The sequence below is a fragment of the Cupressus sempervirens genome, chromosome 7 (assembly GCF_028749045.1).
Source record: "Cupressus sempervirens isolate cs-2001-9-10 chromosome 7, ASM2874904v1, whole genome shotgun sequence".
In the NCBI taxonomy this organism is placed as follows: domain Eukaryota; kingdom Viridiplantae; phylum Streptophyta; class Pinopsida; order Cupressales; family Cupressaceae; genus Cupressus; species Cupressus sempervirens.
Window position 1 is genome coordinate 857,184,446 of NC_143124.1, and position 22,002 is coordinate 857,206,447.

Here is a 22,002-nt window from a genome sequence, read left to right on the forward strand (position 1 = left end):
CCCTATACTAGGACCTATTTTTGGTTTCCTTCCTAGCCCTCGTGTTGAGGTTGTTGTGAGGTGTCATTTCTTTTTCCCAATCATCTAGTGGGAGAATGTTTATTCTGAATCCTTTATAATCTCACTTATTTTCTCCAATTTTCTTCCATCATTTATATGCACATGAGATAATTAAAAATACACATGAGCTATCCATCTATGCACATCAATTAGTTAATCATTCAAGTGTTCTAGGTGTTCAAGTTAATTCTCCATTGAAGATTGAGGATTCAAGAACTCAAGAAATTCAAGATCTTTTATAGGATTTTCAGCATTCAAGATCATTAATGATCATGTGTTTCATCTCTCTAAGCCCTATACTCATTCATTAGGAAAATTTCAAGCACATCCATTCATGAAGGTTTTGATTATCTTTAATTTCCTTTATTATTATTTTCAAGTTGATTCAAGTCTATTAGTGTTCAAAATATAAGAGGAGTAACTAAGAGGGGAAGGGTGAATCAGGTACCACTAAAATAATTCAAAATCCCTTATATGTCAATACAAAATTCCTTTTAAATTTCAACTCAGTTAGAACTAGATATGTACTATAACACAAGTAAGAAAGCAATCTTGAGATATTAATGTGTATTAACCTTTAGTAACTTATTTTTAGAAAGATAAATCAATAAGTAAATAACACTAAACACATGAGACACCAAGATTTAATATGGAAACCTAATTTTAGAAAACCACCAGTGCAACTAGTTACAACTTTTCACTCTTCTGAAGTGAGCCCTATTAGGAGCCAACCTTACTAAAGGTCACAAAACACATTGTGAGGTGTGACCCTGTTAAAGGATTTGAATCACCCTATTAGGAGTGGCCTTGTTAGAGGTATTAAGATGTTGGTTTTAGATTGGTTTTGACAATTTAATTTCAACACACTTAACCAATTTTCATATAGAAGCTGAGTACACTATATATGTCGAGCTACAATATGTGCCAAGCCAAAATTCCAATAGGTGTCGAGTGATCTTTAGGTACCAAGTGAAGATCAAGTGTTGAGTGACTTCAGGTGCCAAGTGAACTATATGAGCTGAGTGGTATATAAGTTCTATGTCACAGTTCATGTTGAGAAAGTTAGAGTGTTATAAGTAATGAGAAAAGTAGAATCATACATGTATTGAACACCAGTAATCAAGTATGTATCAAGTAACAGAGAATCAGCATATGAGTTTGTGCCTTCACAAACTCAAATGTAAACCATTTTTAAGCTGACAGAAGGATCTTAAAGGATAATAAGGATAAGAACAAATATTTTCTATTTCATATGCAATCAGCATGCAACGAATAAGAAAAATGGAGAAGGCATGCAACTAATGAGAAAAGTGCAAGGAATGAGTGGGAATTAAAGATTCAATATGGATCATAGATCCATACCTAAACCTAAGTCTTTGTAATCTTTAAAAGGAGTATGAAAACCCCATTGTATGTGTGGATGAGAATAGTGTATGGGAAAACTATAGTCAAATTCAGTGGGAAGAGTGAAAAGACTTAGAGGAAAAGAGTAGTATTGTAGCATCCAGTTGATGAAGAACAAAGCATCATAGTATCAAAGAGTAGAATATCAAATCTCAAAGGATCAAGATTAGTATGAGTAGAACCATTGCCTAAAATAAAAAAATTTGAGATTCTAAGCTATCAAATTTATTAGTCTAATACTCTCTAGCAATTGTATTAGAAGGAAAATCCTATGTTGATAGGTTAGCTTAACAACTATTTTGTAGATCCTTTGAAGAGGTGATTAAATCCTTTAACAAGGTGACACTTCATGTAAAGTGTTTGTAAATCCTTTAACTATGTCACTATTGACATAGTGTAAAGCCTTTAATAGGGCAGGCCTTTCACAAGGTAGACCATCTGAAGTGGTCAAACATTATTGCTGCAGTGATTTTATGGGTATCATCCCCACCCTAGTTTTATCTTCTTATTTCTATAGGGTTTCTTAGTTACCAAATTTTGGTGTCATGTGTTTACTTGCATGTGTTCATTTTATGGTTATTTGATATGATTACATGCATGTAGTTTATTTTTAGCTAAGTGTTTTAAAGGATTTATAAAATGATTGTTAAAACTATGTTAAGAGACATCTTCACTGCTACAATTGTTAGAGAGTAACAATGATTGACGTAATTGACAAAGCAATTGGATTACATATTTAGATTCCTTTGGATCCTTTTTTATTAGAATATTCTTTGTATCTCCTTGGATGTTCTTCCCTTCATTAGATATCCTTCTTTATTTTCATCTTATTCTCTTTCCACAACTTGACCTTTCATATATATGAAATCCAATATCAATTTATCTTGAATATATTTACAAATTAAAAAATAGCATCCACTAAGTTAGCTTGCATAAACTAAATAATAAAGAAATTTATTCTTTTTGTAGGTTAGCTTGCACTAAAACTCGATCACTTGATTACCACTAAGTTCCTTGGTAACTAATCTAATTTTCCTTACACTAAATGTCTTTGGTAACTGACCTAACTCAGTTTGCACTAGAATCCCTTTAATGACCAACTTAGCTTGGTTTACAATTAATCATTGAAATTTTTTTCTTCTCTAAACTATGATTGGTTGATACTGGAGTCTTCTGAGCTCAATTTCAATTGGTAATGCTTAGTTAGAGTATAATATTTGTGTGACATCACTAACAATATACAATTGAATAATTTTTGTCAATAATCTCCCTCTTTTAAATTGATGAAAACCTAACATGTCATAAGGAAAGAAATATGAGGAAATATCCTTAGTTTGATTATGATTCTTAACCTATAAGAACTCCCTCTAAGATTCTCCCTCTATCATCTTATCTTTAGACTCCATCAGATCAAGTTTTCCCTCTTTTTGATTTGTAGATTACTTCCTCTAATTCTTCTTTGATTACATAAATCTCTCCTTGAATAATTATACATAATGATTCAATCTCTCCGTCTTTCACATCAAATGAAAAACACATGATACAATGATTTTATAATGTACCTAATGTATGAATTCATATGCAATGAGCTCTGACTACTTTGCATCAACTTGATAGATCTTCAATATAGTTTGGTTGATGCATCACTAATTTGTACTCTAGTGAGCATCAAATAGGGGAATGACCCCTATCTTTCATCTTAGATACAAAAAAGCATCCTTAGGTAATGGTTTGGTAAATATTTCAACAACTTTCTCCTTTTTATTCACATATTCTAATCTGACCTCTTTATCTTGAACTAATTCTCTCAGAAAATGATACTTGATTGCAATATGTTTTGTCTTGGTGTGCATTACTAGATTTTTAGATATATTAATTACACTCATACTATCATAGTAGATGACCAATGGATCCTTGATTTCTTCATTCATTCCTAACAATAGTTGCTAAACCACATTATGTTGGAACAATTAACTACTGCAGCAACATATTTTTCCTTTGTTGTAGACTAAGAGATACAATCTTATTTTTTTCTTATCCATGATACTAACGTGTTTCCAAGAAATAATGTTCCTCCACTGGTGCTCTTCCTATCATCAATTCTTCTAGCCCAATCAACATCAATAAAGGATTTCAACTTGAATTTTCCTTCTTTCTTGTACTATACACCATAGTCTTGAGTGCCTTTTAGATATATCATGATTCTTTTGATTGACATCATATGGTTTTATTTGGGATGTGCATAAAATATTTGCACTATGTCAACTACTAATGCAATATCAGACCTTGTCTGAACAACATACTAAAGTTTCCCAATCATAGATATGTAGGTTGTTTGATTTACCTCCTTTGAATCATCATCCTTGGATATTTTATGTCTAGTAGACATAAGCATCCCAACTAGTTTGGAATCTTCCATTCTAAAGGTCTTCAATATCTCCTTGATATATTTTAATTGAGTAATGTAAGTGTCATCCTTCATTTGATGAAATTGTAAACCAACAAAGAATTTTATTTCTCCAAACATTGACATTTCAAATTCTTTCCTCATTTTGTCAGAGAATGACCTGTGAATAGGATATTATCCACAAATAGTTCTACTAACAAAATCTTGTTCTGTGGTCCTTCTTTAATATATATACTACTAGTATCATATGTTCTTTGAAAACCAATCTTTATCAAATATCCATGTAGTTTCTCATACCATGCTCTAGGAGCTTGCTTCAAACTATATAAAGCTTTTTGTAACTTGCAGGCCATGTCTCTTTTCTTAGGATCAATGAATAATTTAAGTCAATCAATGTAAATTCTTCTTCAATAATTCTATTTTGATATACTTTGAATCCTTTAAAACCAACATATGCAAGTAGTGTTTTAACTCCTTCAAGTCTAGCAACATAAGAAAATATTTCTCCATAGTCTATACCTTCTACTTGAGTGTATCCTTTGCACACTACCCTTTCCTTATTCCTTGAGACTTCACCATTTTCATTCAACTTGTTTCTAAACACCCACTTTGTGCTAATTACATTTTTTTCCTTGGGTCTAGGAACAAGAGTCCAAGTATTGTTCTTTTTAATTTGTTCAATCTCTTCATTCATTGCGTCAATCCAACTTTCATTATTCAATGCATCTTTAATAATTATAGTTTCAAACTTAGTAAGAAAGCATGTAGTTTTTAGTTCATTCCTTATCATTGTACCTCTTGTCTAATCTTCAATAATTTTCTTAGGTGCATGATGCCTTCTAACATATCTAGCAAGTATAGGTTCCTTCTTTCTAAATTCTAGACTTGTTTCACCATGCTCAAAGGTTTTGTTAGCTTCTAATTTCTACTTGTGTCCCACTATCTATGACTTAGGTTCCTCTATTTGTGACTTGGGTTCCGCTTACTATTTCTTGGGTTCCTCTATCTGAAATTGACATACTTAAAACTATGTCCTGGGTTGCACTTGTTGCAACTCAGATTGAAGTGGAGATTTAGGCGACTTGGGTGGTGAAATTTTTTGATGTCCAATTTCGTTTTCTTGTACCTTTTGTAAAATATTAGGTTCAAAGTAAAAAAAAATTATGTAGTCTTCAAGTTCCCTGATGCTTTGTTCTTCATTCTTTTCTAAAAACTCATCAATTTTTATATGTACACTCTTTATAAACTTGTGAGTAGCAAGATCCAAACATTTATATGTTTTTCTCTTTTTGGCATACCGTAGGAATATGCCTTCATCACTTTTCACATCAATATTTCCTTTCCTTGACTCTTTTAAGATATAACATTTTCTTCAAAATAATTTAAAATAATAGATATTAGGTTTATAGCCATACCATAATTCATAAGGTTTTTGATCTATACCTTTCTTCAGTTGAATTCAGTTCAAGGTATGAGTTGTTGTGTTGATTGGTTCTTTCCAATATTTAGATGCAACATTTTTCTCTATCATCAATGTCCTTGTACTATCCATGGTGGATATATTCATTCTTTCTATTATGCCATTTTGCTAAGGTATACTAGGTACAAATACATTTCTTTTAATTCCTCTTTCATTGTAGAATTTATTGAATTCATTTGAGATGGATTCTCCTCCTCTATCTGACCTTAGATGTGTTAGCTTCTTTTTTGGTTCCTTCTCAACTCTACCTAGATACCACTTGAACTTTTGAAAAGCTTCAAAATTGTCTTTCAAGTACATTATTGCCATCATCCTATAATAATCATCAAATAAATAAATGAAAAATTTATCTCAAGTGTAGCTCTCTATACCTATTGGTCCAAAAAGATCAGTGTGAACTGGTTCCAAGACTTCTTCAGTATTATGATTCTTACTTTTGAAGCTAGTTTTACCCATCTTTCCAATCTGACATTGTTTGCATATAGTCATTTTAGGTTTCTTCATACTTGGAATATCACTTACTCTTCTATTCATACTTATATTAACTAGATTGTCAAATTTTACATGACACATTCTTTTATGTCATAGACAACTTTCCTCTACTTGTGCCAAAAAGCATAAAATTTTAGTTAGATCTAGATAGAATAGATTACCTTTTTCTTGATTGCAAGTTCCAACTAGTTTTCCTTTACCATCTAGAAGTATATCCTTCCCATTCATGAATTTTCACTTGTATCCAATGTTTTTCAATTGTGCCACACTTACAAGATTATATCTTAGTCCTTCAACTCAATAAGCATTATCACATTTCAGTTCATCAATTAATGCAATGCAACCTTTACCCTTCATATAACATGATTCATTGTTTATAAATTTAACACTATTTGAATTTATAAGTCATAAGTATACTTCTAAGAGGGAGGGTTAATTAGAAGTACTAACCTTTAACCTTTTAAAACTTTTAACTTAAATCAATACATGCATTAAAACATATTGAATTAACATTAAAGTAAAAGCATGCATGAAAAATATTTGACACCAGATTTGATCACCCAAAAACCCTCCAAAATGAGAAGGTAAAACTAGGGTGGGGATGATACCCACAACTTACTACTACATAAATAATGTAACTTTTCAAGGTTACAATGTTTGACCATTAGCAATGGTTTGCCCTATGAGAGGTCTGCCCTATTAAAGGCTTTTACACCTTGTTAGAAGTGCACCTATCTAAAGGATTTACAAGACATTCACTTGGAATGTCACCCTATTAAAGGATCTATACAATGGCTGTTAAACCAACCTAAATCCATAGGATTTCATTCTACTACAAAAATTGTTAGAGAGTATAGTAGAATGTTTGACTTGATCACTTACAATCTAACATTGCTGATTTTAGATCCTTGTTCTATTAGATCTTATCCTCACTGATCTAATATGAAGCTCTTATAATGTTGATTCTCTATTCTACTAACTGATCTTGCAATACTCTTGCTCTGCTAAGTCACCTTGAATTTCCTCTTATCACTTTACCCCTTTTACTCCTTCTATTCTTCACTCACATGCATCACACTCTCATCATCTAGTGCACACAATCTATGGGGCTTTGATCTCCTTAAAAATGTTTCATGACTTAGGGTTAGGTATGAATCTATGGTTGAAATTTATCCATTTCGCCTCTTTAGCATTCCAATTATTTGATTGGTTGCATGTTAATTACATAGATTCAATCTTATCTGTAAGGTTTGAGATCTATCCATTAGCTAGCATGCAAAATGGTTTACATCTTAGTTTGTGAAGGCACAAAATCTTATATTGATTATGCGTTGCTTGGCACTTGTTGATTACTGATGCTTGCCACTTACTAAAATTCTATCTTGCTTGTCCCATGAACATGCTCGGCATCTATTATTCACTCAGCACATATACTCATTTGGCACTTGTCTATTTGCTTAGCACTTGAGTGACTCGGCACTTACTATATTTCTAGCTTGACAAATATTGCAACTTGGCATGAACTTAGTAAATAGCTTAAGTGTATTGACACTCAATTGTCAAAACCATTATGAGATCAAAAATCTCCCCCTTTGGCATGAGTTTCAAAAATACTTAACTATGCATGATGAGTCTATCTCCCTTAAGCATAATACAATTACAATTTGGCATATATATAAAACTTCAAAACTATTTTTGTTATATACAATTACAATTTGGCATATACCTTAAAATTTTTGTAACTCCCCCTAAGTTGATGTGCCTTTTTTTTGTTGTATTCAAAATCTCTTTGATTGGATTTGCCTCATGTTGATTCATTCTAATACTCTTTATCTGATTTGGTTTGATATGCCCTATTTTTTCTTTTCTACTTTGTGCTCCCCCTTTGTTTGCTCTTCTCTATTTGTTTTGGCTCCCCCTTTCAGATGTCTCCCCTTACAAATTAAGTCTCCTTCTGGCCTTTTGATTTATCTCCCCCTTTTTAGACACTTATGTCAAAGGATCTATACATGAACTGAGTATTTTTCTAAGAAGGTCTTGTTTACTTCCATCACAATTCTTAGAGCAACATCCCAATTTTGTATTGCAACTTATAGGGATTTGATTTGTATTGATGTCTCTGCTACAAGGTGAACTAAGTAATCTAATGTTGAAAGATTAGGATCTTTCTTTAATACATTTTCTACATAGGCTAGTTCATTTTGTAGAATCTCCATGTGAAGGGTTAGGGTAGCTTGTATTTGAACTAATTTGGCTCTAGTATTAGCCTCTTCTACTATCAATATATCCAGTTCCTTCTGTGTATGAAGTATTGTATGAAAGTGCTTCTCACTTTGAGTTGGATCTTTTGGCATTGCATGCCTAATACTTTCATATTTCTTTCCAAGCTCATTATTCTTTGGTTGGTTTCTTCTACAAAGATTTAAGGATCACACAATTTTGTGTACAGTGAGAATATATTCTCAAGTACTGTCTTCACCTTATCAATTTTTTTTTCTAGCTCTACCTATGATAGTGCTATTTCACTAGATATCTTTTCATTGACCTTTGCTTGAAATTTCTTCTCTGACCATTCCATTAGTTTTGCATTAGTATCATGGTCTTCACTTTGCAACTCATCCACTATTTTTGAGAGTTGCTCCAAAATGGGATTTGTTTCATAAAGTGATTGCAAGTTGAAGGCATCTAGGAAGATGTCCTTAATCTCATGTAATGCTTGCTTTTGTTTATACTCATTTCTAAGTATCTCTTGATTCTTCTTCCTTTCTAATGCCTCCTACATTAGATTTATCTAATCAATTTCAATAGTGTCATAGTCATATTTTGGAATGACTATCTCTTCATCTAATGTAGGGTCTCCATAGCGAAGCACCCTTGCAACTTTCATGGAGCTCAAGCTTGGTGCTAAGATTTTTAGTGGCATAACATAAGTGCTCAACTTCTGAAGCATTCTTGTAGGAGTCCCAGTAGTTGGTAGATTTACCAATGTTTGAATTGCTTCCTTCTCTTTTTTCTTTGGGCTTTCCTTATCCTCTTCTGATTTATCTTTATTAATAAAAATTATTTGTGGTGATGCACCTTGTGTTTTTGCAATAGAGGCAAAAGTATCCATCTATCCTATTTGTTCCTTTGTAGGCTCTTTCTCCTCTATAGTCTAAGACTTGTGCTCAATCATCGTCACTTTAACTATGGAGTCAACCTTTGTATATTTGTATATTGATGTTTTCATTGTAGGTTGTCCACTGGTAGCTATAGGGATAATAGAAGGTGGTTCTTGTGCATTCACCTTATCCTTTGTTAAGTCAGCTATAGCTTTCTACAACTCATCTACACTGACCAATATAGGACTATTGCATAATTGAGCTTGTAATGTCGATTGGTCAAGGTCTTCTTAAGATCATCTGCAGTCAAGGGATTGATGTTCTGACCAGAGCTATCAAGAACATCCTCTACTATTACTATGTTTCTAGATGTAGAGATGTCATGTGGAGGGCTCAAAGGTGGCAATTGTGTCTGACACATTCTGTTCTATTTTTTTCTTCTTAATTGTTACCACTTCATCTTTTCTCTATTGTGTCTCCTCTACTATCTTATCTCTTTTTTCTTTCTCAATTTCTTCTTCTTTGTCATTCTCCTCCCCTTCCTCATCATTCTTTCCCTCAAAGGGATCCTCTTCTCCTTACTTAACAGTTGTTAAACCATATATCAACTTCCATAACTTACTGGATTTATTAACATCTTCAATGTTATTTTGGAGAATGTTGAAGGCTTTGTATTTGGGTGCAAATTTTCTCCCATGTTTCTTGTTAGCCTTAGTTATTTGTCCTTTTGTAAGCTCTGGCATTACTCAAGCCAATGTAGACTCTCTTATTTCCTTCTCCATGTTAAGGCAATAATGCCATTTATTTTCAACAATAGAATATAAATCTTTAGGCATTGAATTATCAAGTTCAAGTGGGGTGTTCTTTAACTTAGCCATCATGGTATAGATTGATTCCTCAACCATGTTTTGTTCTTCCCTACTTAACTTAATGAAATCAATGTTCTTCAAGATAGTTAAGTTTGCATTATCTTTAATATTATCACAAATATTCTCTAAATTAGACTTAGTGGCATGACTTTCCACTCTAAATTATCTTGTGTCTTCTAATTCGGTCTTTTCTTCATTAGATTCAAGTTAAGCAGCATATTTTCTTCTTAATTTATTCTTTGTTGGACCTTTTTGTCCTATTGCCTTCTTCTTTTCTTGCTTCTTAGCCTTTTGAGTTCTGGCTCTTATGCTTGCTCTTGTAGTAGGCTTTGGAGGGCTTGGTTGAGTAGCCTTCTTTCTCTTTGTTTGTGTTGTAGGCTATGTGCTTGGTTTCCTCTTCTTGGGTTTTGGCTTAGTTGGTGCTTCCTCCACTTGTTCCTCCTTGGAACCTTCTTTCTCTTCATCTTCAACCATGCCTTGTGTCAAGGCAAGTGGTTCCTAGCCCTATTCTTCTTCTTCCTCATCTTCATTGTCTTCCTCTTCTCCTTATATAGTTCCTTCTCTGAATTTGGCCTTAAGTTTCTTGACCAAGTTATCCTTCTTTTTCAATATAGATTTTGTCTTTAGATCCATATCAACTTTTGATCTAACAACATCATAAGTGCCAAAAGGTTTGGCAAATTTATCAATTTCCTTTACAAGCAATGTTGTGAATTTTGTTGATGCCTCATCAATTTTTATCTCATATCTTAATGGCCTTAGCCATTTAACTCTTGGTACTGCTACTTGAATATAAGTATAATCAATATCAACTAAGAAATATATATCATTGATGTGTTGCTATACTAGGGAAACTAGAATTCTTAGTCTTTTCTTCATGAACTTCTTAAAGTCCTCAAAATAGCTTGTCATTATGGTCTCAAAATTGACTCCCATTTTCTCTATGTACTTATTTATCTGTATAGCTATAGATCTATTGGTCTTTCATTCTATCTTACCAAATGAAGCAAATTTATTCTAAACATAGAAAAAGATATATATCAAAATTCAGTCAAATTTACACTGAGGACTTTAGGATCTTCTTATTTCTCCCAAATTCTCCATGATTTGTTGTAGTTGCAGTTCTACTAGATCATATGTATGATATTTCTTAACAATTTTGTAGCCTACATCCACTATAATGCATGGAACACTATTCAATTGGCTTGATTGGTAGAATTTTTGTGATATGACCCTCACTACAAACTCGATGAGTGGATCTTTGATAGGTTCTATGGTCATACCCCTCTTATTCCATTGTGCCCATGTGTTCTTCTCAATGACTTCCTTGCAGTCACTTCTTAAGGTCTTTGGCCGATCTAGGGTTAGATAACTTGTGACCCTATGTATGATTCTCTTCGATAACTTGACAAGACCACCTTCCATCCATAATCATCTATTATGGATTCTACTCAAAACTATTCTAATCCATTCCATTTTAAAGATCATGGGGAAATCTAGGGCACACATTAGTTCCTTTCTCTCAACAATGTTGAATTCTTCTTTCAATACTCCATTCTCACATAGTTTGTCATAGGCCTAGTGAATCTCCATCTCACCAATCCCTCCAACCTTGCATTTTTAGCATTTCCTAACATCTTGAACCATTATGACTTTTGGTGGGATAACAGATAAAATGCCAGTAGGGATGTTCTTTTATGCAACTTTTGGAATTGCCCTAAAATCTAGTTGCTTAATTTCATTGCTAACTAGTTGAACCTCAAAAGCTTCCTTATCCTTATGGTTTTTGGAGCTAGAAGCGATTTTGTAACATAGGGTTTCAACAAACTTTGAAATAGCATAGCTCAGCACTTGAGAAATACCTTAGATCAATGAGGTGATGCTGAATCTTTGCTAGAATTTTTGCAAATACTTTGTCTTTTTTTGGAAATTGCTTTTCTGCTCTACTCAACCTTTTCTCTATTTTGAATGATGAAAAATGATCAAAAAAATTGACCTTATACCCTTAAATACATGGCATTTAATGCTTAGTGCATATACAGCTATACACTTGGCTCCTTATGCAATTTTTTCTTTACTCAGCATCAATGCAAATTCCACTTCACTTGGAAGCTATAGGAATTACCCTTACTCAGCTTCAATAGAAATTCTCTTTACTTGGTAGCAACTATCATTTCTTTTATTTGGTAGCTACAACTCACTTAGATCCAACTAGTCTTGGTTGACAACTTGGCACACACTAGGATTTTACTTAGCTTCAAAAGAAAACTTTTCACACTTGGCAGTAGGATGAAAAATTGAAGATTCAATATTGCATCTTTATTCATGCTAATTTATTCTTTTGAGTACTAATTTGTTTTGGAACTGATGTATGATAAAGCTTTTAAGTTTTAGTCCCACATACCTTCTCTTACTTAGTTGGATGAAGTATGACAACTTGGCCTTTTAGGTGAAGTGATCCCTCCATTTGATGAGTTGCTTCCATCTCTTCTCTTCCATGTCTTATTCATCTCTCCTCTAATTTGTTCAACATCTATTTTTCCTTTTCCTTTGTTGAAATAAGAGTTGGGTACTTTTGACCTCATTGGGAAATACTTGCTGATGTGACCTATCTTTAGGTAGCTAAAATAAGTGGTTTAACTTAACCATCTATTGTAGTTACCACTAAAATGTGTTCTTATGTAGTTCTCGGGGATGTGTCCATACTCTTGACAGTAGTGGTAGCTCTACCTATTGTTGTAGCCCCAGTTATAGTAGTGTCCATGACTTCCTATATTTGTTAGTTTATTTGTTGACCAGATTGGCTTAGATCTACATTCAAAAGCTCCATGTCTATACTTTTGACAATTGTAGCAGCATCCTTCAAATCTTGGTGCATGCATGGTTTTTTTTCTATGTTCATGTACCTGGTGACATTGTTTTTTGCACTTGTATGAATGGATCATGTTCCTTAGCTTGGCATTTTAACTAGCATTCTTACTCTTGCAAACATTAGTTGTATGTCCTTTCTTTCCATAATGATGACAAGTGGGTTTGGAATTTATACCTTTGCCATTCCTTTGTTCAGTAGTCATGGATGACTCTCCTTCTTTAGTGCTAGTATAGCCCAATCCTTATGTGTCTTTATTGGATCTAGGGGATTTTAGTAATTGCTCAAAGTACTTGATGGCTTCATTTGGCTTGTTGAAGCTTTTAGCAAACTCCTCTCTTTTTAGGTCATTTTGCAGTTGTTCATTTTCCAACTTCAATGTACTTTATCTCAATGTCCTTGACATTCAACTCATGATGGGCATTCATCATTTGACTTAGGGTGTCCAATTACATGTTTGAGATCCTAGATAGCTCCACCAATTTTTCTTCCAATCTATTAGCTAATATTCTTTTGTCCTCTTTAATCATGGCCTTATCCTCTATAGTTTTCTTCTTTTTCTCAATCACCTCACACAGTAATATTGCTTGTGATTCTTGCTCCAACTTGAGATTTCTGATCTATTCAACTTGTGCTCTATTCTTGGCCATGAGATCTACAATTGTTGCATTAAATTCATAGCAGTTACCATCTACAAATAACTTTTAGGTGTCAATCTCTTTGTATTGGGTGTCATTCTCTGCTATATAAATCTCTTTCCTTCCCTTTAGCAAACTCCTCAAGTCATCTCTAGCTTCATACAATTGTTGTAGTAAGATATGTATCTCAATCTCATGATTCTCAATGGTCTTTCCCAACTTGTAGACTTCCATCCCAAGATCTTTTCTCCAAGTTGTACTACTTCTCCTAATGAGAACTTAGCTCTGATACCAATTGTTGGAATTTACAAGTGGGAAGTATACTGCTAAGAAGAGGGGTGAATTAGAAGTACCAAACTTTAACCTTTAAAAATTTTAACTTAAATTAATACATGCATGAAAATATATAGAAATAACATGAAAGTAAAAGCATGCATGAAAAAAATTTGACACCAAATTTGGTCACCCAAAAACCGTCCAAAATGAGAAGGTAAAACTAGGGTGGGTATGACACCCATAACTTACTATTGTAGCAATAATGTAACCTATCAAGATTACAATGTTTGATCATTAGTAATGGTCTACCCTGTGAGAGGCCTATCCTATTAAAGGATTTTATACCTTGTTAGAAGTGTACCTATCGAAAGGATTTTCAAGACATTCACTCGGAATGCCACTCTGTTAAAGGATTTATACAATGGTTGTTAAACCAACCTAAGTCCATAGGATTTCATTCTACTACAACAATTGTTAGAGAGTACGGTAGAATGTTTAACCTAATCACTTACAATCTGATATTGTTGATTTCAAATCCTTATTCTATATGATTTGATACTCACTAATATAATATGAAGCTCTTACAATGTTGATTCTCTATTCTGCTAACTAATCTTGCAATACTTTTGCTCTACTAAGTCACCTTGAATGTCCTCTTATCACTTCACCCCTTTTACTCCTATTCTTCACTCACATGCATCAGACTCTCATCATTTAGTGTACACAAATTATGGGGCTTCAATCTCTTTAAAAATATTTTGTGACTTAGGGTTAGGTATGAATCTACGACTGAGATTCATCCATTTTGCCTTTTTAGAATTCCAATTATTTGATTTTTTGCATGTTGATTACATATATTTGATCTTATCTCTAAGGTTCAAGATCTATCCATTAGCTACCATGAAAAATGGTTTACATCTTAGTTTGTAAAGGCACAAACTCTTATGTTGATTCTACATTTCTCAACACTTGCTGATTACTAATGCTTAGCACTTACTGAAATTTTATCTTGCTTACAATCTACTATTCACTCATCACATATACTCGCTTGGCACTTGTCTATTTTCTTGGCATCTCAATGACTTGGCACTTATTGTATTTCTGGCTTGGCACATATTGCAACTTGGCATGAGCTTAGCAAATATCTTAAGTGTGTTGACACTCAATTATCAAAATCATTCTAAGATCAATAATCACTTCCACCATCATAGTGATCAAAGTGTTAAAACTTAGTTTTATTACCACTCAAGTGATGAGAACAACCACTATCAATTATCCATGTTTCATTCATGCAAACATGAGAAATACATGTCATCTTTTCATTTTCCTCATCATTTGATTCATATTTAATGGCAATACATACCATTTCGTCTTCATTATCACTATCAAAATCTTTACCAATATAAGAAAAAAATTTACCTTTTTCTTTGTAGTTTTATAGCTCTTGAAATCTTTATTGTCTCTGATCTTGTTGAATTTGTTGCCATCATTGGTTTCCTTGTTTGGACACCCTATAGCAATGTGACCAACTTATCAATTGATGAGCTTAAGGGGCTTTCTAATGAATGGTTCATAAGGCACAACACTTGGTGAAGGTTTTGCAAATGGGGTTGCAAGCTTTGGGTTTAACTGTGGAGGAAACTCCGTAGTTAAGCGCGCTCAGGCTGGAGTAGTACTGGGATGGGTGACCTCCCAGGAAGTCCCGGTGCTTCACCCCTGTGAACATCACCTAGATCCAATGAGTGCTAAGTGTTCCATTTATTCTCATGAGAGACGGATTCATGTTGAATCACTACTCATGAAACATGGGTCATCGAGTTTGACTCAAAAATCACACAGTTAAATCCTGATATTCACATCACAATTTGACTAGCTGTGGAAATCATCTCCTACTTATCAATTGATGAGCTTAAGGGGCTTTCTAATGAATGGTTCATAAGGCACAACACTTGGTGAAGGTTTTGCAAATGGGGTTGCAAGCTTTGGGTTTAACTGTGGAGGAAACTCTGTAGTTAAGCGCGCTCAGGCTGGAGTAGTACTGGGATGGGTGACCTCCCGGGAAGTCTCGGTGCTTCACCCCTATGAGCATCACCTAGATCCAATGAGTGCTAAGTGTTCCATTTATTCTCATGAGAGACAGATTCATGTTGAATCACTACTCATGAAACATGGGTCATCGAGTTTGACTCAAAAATCACACAGTTAAATCCTGATATTCACATCACAATTTGACTAGCTGTGGAAATCATCTCCTACTTATCAATTGATGAGCTTAAGGGGCTTTCTAATGAATGGTTCATAAGGCACAACACTTGGTGAAGGTTTTGCAAATGGGGTTGCAAGCTTTGGGTTTAACTGTGGAGGAAACTCCGTAGTTAAGCGCGCTCAGGCTGGAGTAGTACTGGGATGGGTGACCTCCCGGGAAGTCTCGGTGCTTCACCCCTGTGAGCATCACCTAGATCCAATGAGTGCTAAGTGTTCCATTTATTCTCATGAGAGACGGATTCATGTTGAATCACTACTCATGAAACATGGGTCATCGAGTTTGACTCAAAAATCACACAGTTAAATCCTGATATTCACATCACAATTTGACTAGCTGTGGAAATCATCTCCTACTTATCAATTGATGAGCTTAAGGGGCTTTCTAATGAATGGTTCATAAGGCACAACACTTGGTGAAGGTTTTGCAAATGGGGTTGCAAGCTTTGGGTTTAACTGTGGAGGAAACTCCGTAGTTAAGCTCGCTCAGGCTGGAGTAGTACTGGGATGGGTGACCTCCCGGGAAGTCCCGGTGCTTCACCCCTATGAGCATCACCTAGATCCAATGAGTGCTAAGTGTTCCATTTATTCTCATGAGAGACGGATTCATGTTGAATCACTACTCATGAAACATGGGTCATCGAGTTTGACTCAAAAATCACACAGTTAAATCCTGATATTCACATCACAATTTGACTAGCTGTGGAAATCATCTCCTACTTATCAATTGATGAGCTTAAGGGGATTTCTAATGAATGGTTCATAAGGCACAACACTTGGTGAAGGTTTTGCAAATGGGGTTGCAAGCTTTGGGTTTAACTGTGGAGGAAACTCCGTAGTTAAGCGCGCTCAGGCTGGAGTAGTACTGGGATGGGTGACCTCCCGGGAAGTCCCGGTGCTTCACCCCTGTGAGCATCACCTAGATCCAATGAGTGCTAAGTGTTCCATTTATTCTCATGAGAGACGGATTCATGTTGAATCACTACTCATGAAACATGGGTCATCGAGTTTGACTCAAAAATCACACAGTTAAATCCTGATATTCACATCACAATTTGACTAGCTGTGGAAATCATCTCCTACTTAGACATAGATTTTCATTATAACTTGGTTAACAAAGTAGTCTTGAGAAATTAATATGTATGAACCTTTAGTAACATATTTGTAAGAAGATAAAGCAATAAGAAAATAACACAAACACATGAGACACCAATATTTAATGTGAAAACCCAATTTGGGAAAACCATCAATACAACTAGTTACAACTTTTCACTCTTTTGAAGTGAGCCCTATTAGGAGCCAACCCTGTTAAAGGTTACAAAACACACTATTAGGTGTGACCCTATTTAAGGATCTAAATCACCTTGTTAGTATTGTAAAACTGATTGAAATGATCAATGTGAGAAGAACATTGATTGAAAAGATCATTGTGAGAAGAATATTGATTAAAAGAGGGAGATTGTTGTTAAAAGAATGTTTTCAATCATTGTTTTGTCATTGATGTCAAAGCTGCTATTTGTAGGAATGACAATTTCTTATAAGATCTAAGTACTATCACTTAGTTGATTGATGAAGAGGATTTAATCAACAAGATGTAACAAGAAGACCTAAGGGAAAGGTTGAGTTATGTTTTTGTAATGAAGTGCAAGGATCAATTAAGACATTGGTTAAATGATGTATTGATGAAATACTTGAAGATACAGAGGTTGTTCATACTTAGAAACTTTGGAGGAATAAATTGAAACAAGGTTGACTACAAGGCTTCAACTAAGTTCATTAGTAAGTGTCGAGCAAGCTAGTTTAAGCCGAGAAAATGGAAAATCTAGTGTGTACCAAGTGAACTTTGGGTGTCAAGTGAAGTTCAAGTGCTGAGTGATATAGAAGAAGCCTAGAAAACACAAAACCTTAGTGGATACCAAGTAACACAATGGGTTCCAAGCATCAGTAAAACACGGTTAATGTCGAGTAACATAATATGTGTCGAGCATCAAAATTACAATAGTGCCAAGTTGCTACATTATTGGAAACGTAAAATATTTTCTAGATTTGAGCTGACAAAGTTGTTACCTTGAATTTTGTCAACCAGATGGAGGATAAGGATGATGAGCTGGTGGCATAGAATTCTATGTAAACCATTTTTGAGCGAATTCAAGAGGATTCTTCATGATGTTTCTAGAGGAAACAAAATATGGGTTAGATTCAATGAATCCTACCTAATTGAAATTAAAGGAGGGAATAATTAAGTAGGAAAAGAAATTCTAGATTTATATTTAAAGATTCATAGACCAAGAAGTAATAGTTGCTAGAGTGCCAAATTATGAAGCGGTTGAAAGGCTGTCAAGGAGATGACATCTAGGAGAAGGAAGAACATAGTATAGAGACTACTTTGATAAGTGGTCAAAAAGAGAGGATTGCACTGGTACATTGAGCATGGAGACTCAAGGAGACAAATCTTGAAAGGAGGGCAAGCTATCAGAGCTATAGAGATTGAAAGCCAGGCAATGTTATGAGCTAAAGAAGTGATCTAAAATCTGCAATTAAGTTGTATGTTGTAATTAGGTCAAAACCCCTTTTTGTTACTCTCTAGCAATTGTATCAGTTAGGGTAAAATAAAACCCTATGGACTTAGGTTGGTTTAATAGCCATTTGTAAATCCTTTAACAGAGTGGCATTCCAAGTGAATGATCTAAAGTCCTCTAACTAGGCCCACTTCTAATAGGGTGGTTAAATCCTTTAACCAGGTCACATTTAATAGTGTGTTGTAGCCTTTAATAGGGCAGGCCTTCATAGGGCATCACTTTAAAAGAGTGAGAATTGAGTAGCATGTTACTGGTGGTTTTTCCCAAATTGGTTTTCCACGTAAATCACTATGTTATGTGTTGATCATTTCATGTGTTATGTTTGCATGCTGATTTACAATAACTTGTTGAATAGGAATGTTTTAAGTATTGGATGTATAAATAGTTAGATGGGTACACCTTACTTGATGAAAACTTTGAATTGGACATTTGGACCTTGAATAACTGATTCACCCCATGCCCCCCCCCCCCCCCCCTAGTTATTCTAAAGCATTTCTAATAGTTAGGAGTATCCTTTTTAGAGGTCTTAAGTCATTTCAATATAGAAATACCACCTTGCTAGAAGATTCATAATATGACTATTAAGTCAACTCTATTGAGAGATTTTTTCACTACTATAATTGTTAGAGAGTAAAAATGATTGACTCGATTGACAAATCAACTATATTGAAAATTTAGATCACTATTATGGTTTTATCCTCTGGATCCTTCCTAATTAGAATATTCTTTGCATCTCCTTGGATTTATTGTCCTTAATTAGATATCCTTCTTTATTCACATCTTATTCTCTTTCCACAACTTCCATATTTCAATCCACAACTTGACCTTTCATATATATGAAATCCAATGTCAAGTCGGCTTGAATACCTTTAAAAATCAACAAGTAACATCCACTAAGTTGGCTTGCATAAACCAAATAATAAAGAAAGTTATTCTATTGTAAGTTAGCTTTCATTAAAACTAAGTCACTTGGTTACCATTGAGTTCCTAGGTAACTGACCTGAGACAATTTGCACTAAACTTATTTGTAACTGACCTCACTTAGTTTTCATAGGAATCCCTTCACTGATTGACCTATCTTGGTTTGCACTTGATCATTGAACTTGTCTTCTTCTCTGAACTATGCTCGCCTAATACTAATGGAGTCATTTGAGCTCAGTTACAACTAGTAGTGCTCAGTTGGAGTATAACATTTCTGTAACATCAATGACAATATTCAATTTAATAATTATTATCAACAATTACATCAACATATTTTATTACATTCTAAATTCAAGATAATATATTCATAGATTTACATTTCTTCATGTGAGATCTACTTCTACTACTTTCTAGCATTATATATTTCAATTCTAATTTCAATGTTAATTACTAAATTAGGGTTTGAACAAGGAAAACACCCCATCAACAAAACAAAACCCTTTTTCTTGGAGGCTACATATCTTAGAAAGTATAAGAAGGTGCAAATTTGGATACCATTTTCACAAAACTTAAAAGATTCAAAAAAAAATTCATGACCAAAAATGAAGGTTAGGGATGCATTGCATCCCCCACCCTTTGAAATTGACCCTTTCCTAAATTTAAATTGACCAGCTAGGTCAAATTTGTTCTAGAGCTAAATGATTTATGTATTTTTTAGGTCTCACAATTGTAGTCCATAATCTAAGTTTTAGTAGCTTCAAACATCATCTAGCAGTGCATTTACAAGTTTATATCCATCAAGATGATTTTTATCCTATTTTCTACTTCAATACATATTTCCATTTGTATGCATTTAGATTTACATTGCATACCTACTTACATAAAACCCTCTCTTTGTGGAGGTGACCCTTTTCCATAGATTACAAATTTGTTCTTTATCTATTGTTAATTGGGCCTATACTAGGAGGGGGGTTGGTTTTTTTCACCTGTAACATTTGCATATCATGGTAGCAGATTCATTTTTTCCCTTTACAAGGTAAAATAAACTAATTAATAAAATAGAAATTTATTAATTTCTTCCTAGTTAGATAGAATAATTATCTTAGTAGATTCATTCTCATATTAGATATGAAAAGACCATATTAATCAATTTTAAATGAAAGCTATATAAGGTTAGGATGCATTGTTGAATGCATTTAATCTAGGAATGATAAGAAAAGTAAATATAAACTATGAAAATATATACATGTGAGTAAATGAAGTTAAGCTGTTATGATTTATTGATATTTACCAAAGTAATCTAAATGAAATATGGAAATATAACTATATAATGCAAGACAATAGATCCCTTGATCTAAGGTAAACCTCTCATTTATAGACTTTCAAAGGAAATGAGTGGCTAGGATGCAAAGGGTATGAAGGGTTGATATTATTCCTCCTATAATCCATGTGAGTGAACTTTATAGGCCAAAATGGTTTCTTTTTTCATTTAAAATAATTTTCAAATCCTTGCATTTTTGTATTTTATTTCATTTTCATAATTATGTGTGCACATGTGAATGGATTCACTTTATTAATAATGTGTGATGACTTTATTAAAAATAATTCATAGGAAATTATTTCAAATAACCTTTATGACTTAGAGTATGATGATTTGATGCTTGATTTGATAATGGTTGATGATTGATTAATTATGCAATTTGATGGATGAATAATTAGGTCAAGTTTGGCATATAGTATAGGGGCTCTTGGTTTGCTAGAGCATTTTTAGGTGATGGAAACTTCTTCAAAATTGTTATTTGATTTGAGAAAGATGGATTGTATGCATAAGCTTCAACTGTTGGAAATATTCAGGACTAACAAGGTTACTGAGAGGGGAGGGGTGAATCAGTAAGTTTTAAAATTTAAACCAATTCAGCATAATAACAAATTCACCATTCATTCATATACTTTGATGTATGCATGAAAACATTAACACACTGATTTGGTGACCCAGAAACCTTTCAAATTGAAAGTAAAACTGGGGTGGGGATGATGCCCACGAAACTTCAATACTGCAGTATAAAGTTGGCCGGTTAAGGCTTACAGTGATCACTTCTGGTGATCTGCCATGTTAGGAGCAAGTAGGACTGCAAGATCCACCTTGTTAGAGGATTTACAAACATACAATGAAGTATGCACTCTGTTAGGATATTTACAAAAGACTGTTAAGTCTACCCTGTTAAAGGATTTACAAAACTGATTCACCTGTTAGGATGAAGCAGTGGATCTGCTTGCAACTAGTTTGCTGATTAGATCTTATGTACTAATCACTTGATGTGATGGATATATCTTTTCTGCTCCTTGATAACCTTGTTGAATACTCCGCTGCTGATTCTCTTTCAATTCGCTCTTACTTCATTGTTACTTCTCTTCATCATATCTCCTTTTATTATTTCATTATATTTGCAAATGGCACAATACATTACATATATACCATTCCAATATTTACAGCAACAAGGTCGGCCAAACACAAGTGGACAAAACATTACTGAGTCGTCCAGATAGTAGAAAACTCAGGTTCCTCAAACTCACTCGGTGACCTTCTGACACTCGGCATCCACTACATTACACGGCATCGTCATGCACTCGGTAGAGGTAGGGG